We start from the raw sequence: 3,356 nt of genomic DNA, 5'->3' as shown, positions 1-3,356 counted from the left end.
GAGTAGAAAACAAAAATATGAAAAAACACTGATGCCTATTCAGTTTTTCAGGGTGATAGGCTGCAAAAGATCGTACATTTTTTTTAGGGTAACCGGCTTCCCCCCTACATTTCCTAACATATGGCACCTAAACTATACAGTGGGCACATGTGTAGGGCAATATAACAACTTTATATAATTTTATTAAGGTTCCCTGGCCTTGTGTAGTGTAATGTATTTGCTGCAACATATACGGCCATTGTACTTTAACTTCCCACCGTATGCAAATTAGACAACGCTGCCGCAACTTTGCTTTGCTTGCAGAATTAACGCTAGCGAAACTTCGCCATCATTTGCCAAACTGGATGCAACTTCACATTTTAGTGAATTAGTGTTGTCCAGGCGAATTTTCGGCTGGCGAAGTGTGGCGATGTGACCGAAGCCATCGCTTGCAAATTTCCGCAGGTTCGTGAATTTGCCCCTCAGTGTTTCCCCTCTGAGCTCTCACCATCCTCAGAATCTCTCACCCTCTGGAACTTCAGAGCAATTGGACTTCTCACTCAGCCCTGCTGGCTCCCCCCATGGGATTCAGTCTCACCAGTCTCTGCAACTCTCTTGTAGGCAGCAAAACCCCCTCTGCCAGGCACTGTCTCTCCCAGCAGCCCCCCACACTTCCCTCCACTCTAGGAGGTGTCTGGAGCTCTGAGATGTAGTAACACAGGCATTTTACCTTTGCTAGGTAGCTCCTCTCTCAACTGTCACTTCATTACTTGGCTGAGAGGGAATATTAACCCTACCAGATTTGACCAGGAGGTGTCACTGTCACTTAAGTCTTTATAAAACAGAGGCATCATGTGCTCTTCCTCTTTGGCTGTCACATGCTGAGGAAGGTGGATGTCTGCTAGAGAGCCTGGGACTTAGGCCCCAGTAAAGGAAAGGTCCCATAGGAGGTGAAGCTTGAGGAAGTCAAAGTTACATAGTTCATTTGGGTTGAAGAAAGATCAAACTTTATAAAGTTGAACCCCTCCAAAGGAAACTAAGTGTCCATCCTTACACACACCCACTGGAACTATATACAGTACATTATCTATTTTAATGGTAGAGTTTAGTATCACAAAAGTTATACATGAACAGAAATTATTATACACCCTTCCTGATGACGGCTCGAAACGTTGAATAAACCCATTTTTTTTCTTCACAAAAGACCTATGAGTGCAGATTTCTTTGCTCTATTGATCAGATATTATTTTACATTTCTATCATTTGAGCTGATGACGTACGACCTTATGGTAATGAACTGATGGGGTTTTGTTTCATTTTCCAATAAACACATATTGGAAAATTAAGAGGTTGCACAACGCAAGACAAATATCAGTTTCAGAACAAAATCTCATGCTATTTGCTTGCCCTGCAGATCGCGTATGGACATTAACCTGACTATAAACCAAAATATGGAACCAGGGATCTCCAACCAGTCATTCATTCTCTCCTACACTGACTTTATTCTCTTTGGTTTCCCTGGGATATCTCGATGGAGGCCCCTCCTGGCAATCCCATTCTTTTCGGTGTACTTAGTTATCCTGATTGGGAATTCTCTCATCATCTGCCTCATCTGCGTTAAGAAGTCTCTCCATTCCCCCATGTATTTGCTCATCTCTGTGCTCTTTGCCATTAACATCTCCAGCATTACCACCATGTTGCCCAAATTCCTCCTAGAGTTGTTATTTCACCTCAACCAAATTTCCCTCAGTGGTTGTCTTCTGCAGATGTTTTTATTTATTTCATAACATGCTGTGAGTCTACTGTACTTCTATTAATGTCCTTGGACAGATACGTAGCAATCTGTAGGCCACTGCGTTATCATAACATCATGACCAAAAGTCTCCTGACCTGGCTCATAGTCATTGTAATAAGTCGGAACTTCATCTTTATTTGCCCACTGATCGTACTTGTCTCCATGGTCCAGTTTTGCAAGTCGAACCTCATCCTGAACTTTATGTGTGAAAACATGGCACTTCTCAGTCTTGGATGTGGAGACACCACCAAACCACAGATTGCTGGGTTAATTGTGCGCATCATTGCCACTGTACTTGATGGTAGCCTACTCTTGATTTCCTACTCAACCATACTTTACACGGCCATGAAAACTGCTACTGGAAAATCCAGACACAAAGCTCTAAACACCTGTGGGACACACTTGCTGGTGGCAATGGTGGTCTACCTGTGTGCATTGGCATCTACCTTAGTGCAGAGAATGGAGACGACTATTTCAGCAGATGTTAAGAATCTGTTCATTGCACTATACCTAATTATCCCAGCTACCTTAAACCCTTTTATATATGGATTCAGAGTGTCAGAGATCAGAAAGAGCCTGGTGGAATACTGGAGAGAAAAAAAGAACCCGTTTTCCTCATCATAAAATGAAAGACCCAACCCCAAGTGATGGTAGTTAGATTTGGTCATTTCATTTCAGTTACCCATTTTCTAATACAGGATATGGAGGAAATAAAAACACATAACCTTTTGTTTAACATGAAAGTATTTATTTTATTAGTTCTTTTTGCTTTTCAACTGAGTATGTGAAGCAGTTAGTGGTAAATAAAAATATATGGCTCTATATGACAATGTTTCAGTAGATGTTTCAGGAGGTTATATGGGTGTTGGGAGTTATTTGTAGGGTGCTGCCCTAGTTATACAGTGACCTTAATATGCAATGACTAAGCTAGTGTTGGGATTCCTGGATAAACTTTCTGGAACTCAATGTTCCTCCTAACTGATGTTTTTAAGAAGAAGAATGAAGCCCTTAGAGAGTTTCACCCCAACCAAAGGAACCACTTCAGCTCAGTTCAGTTTCCCATAGAACTGCTCCTAAACTCCCCTCCGGGTGTTCTGTCCACAGTGTCCCCCACTGTAAATATGTCACCAAACCAAAAAGGAGACGGCGCTCCAGTAACGGGAAGACGGATTTATTGCAGTATCCTGCGAAGAAGATGCACTTTTTGGGACACAAAATCTACTTCACAACCGAATATGGCGAGTAATATAGGAAGATCTCACCTCCCAGTTCTTTATAATGACACCACAATATCTGAGGTTTTCTCCTCCACTCAAATCAAGTTTCCAAGAAAGACCCAACTTAAGGGAAAATCTTGGCATTGAGTTACCACAGCAATAAGAAATCCCCGGGATAGTTGGTTATCCGTGAAAGGTACCTATAGATGTGGGGCCACTACATGCAAGGTTATTTCTACAAGCTCCAGTTTTAGATCAAACATTATAGGAAGACTGTACCAGAAATTGCAATACCAAAAGGTAGTATACTTATTAGAATGTAAATGCTGTGAGAAGCAATATGTGGGCTGAACGACCCATTGTTT

The 3,356-nt window shown here is 41.8% G+C and overlaps 1 pseudogene; it reads left to right on the top strand.

Moving 5' to 3' along the window:
- Nucleotides 1–1,401: 1,401 nt before the first annotated feature.
- Nucleotides 1,402–2,443, top strand: LOC121399674 (annotated as a pseudogene).
- Nucleotides 2,444–3,356: the final 913 nt, after the last annotated feature.

The sequence above is a fragment of the Xenopus laevis genome, chromosome 2L (assembly GCF_017654675.1).
Source record: "Xenopus laevis strain J_2021 chromosome 2L, Xenopus_laevis_v10.1, whole genome shotgun sequence".
Classification (NCBI taxonomy): Eukaryota; Metazoa; Chordata; class Amphibia; order Anura; family Pipidae; genus Xenopus; species Xenopus laevis.
This window is presented reverse-complemented; position numbering and strand designations above follow the sequence as displayed.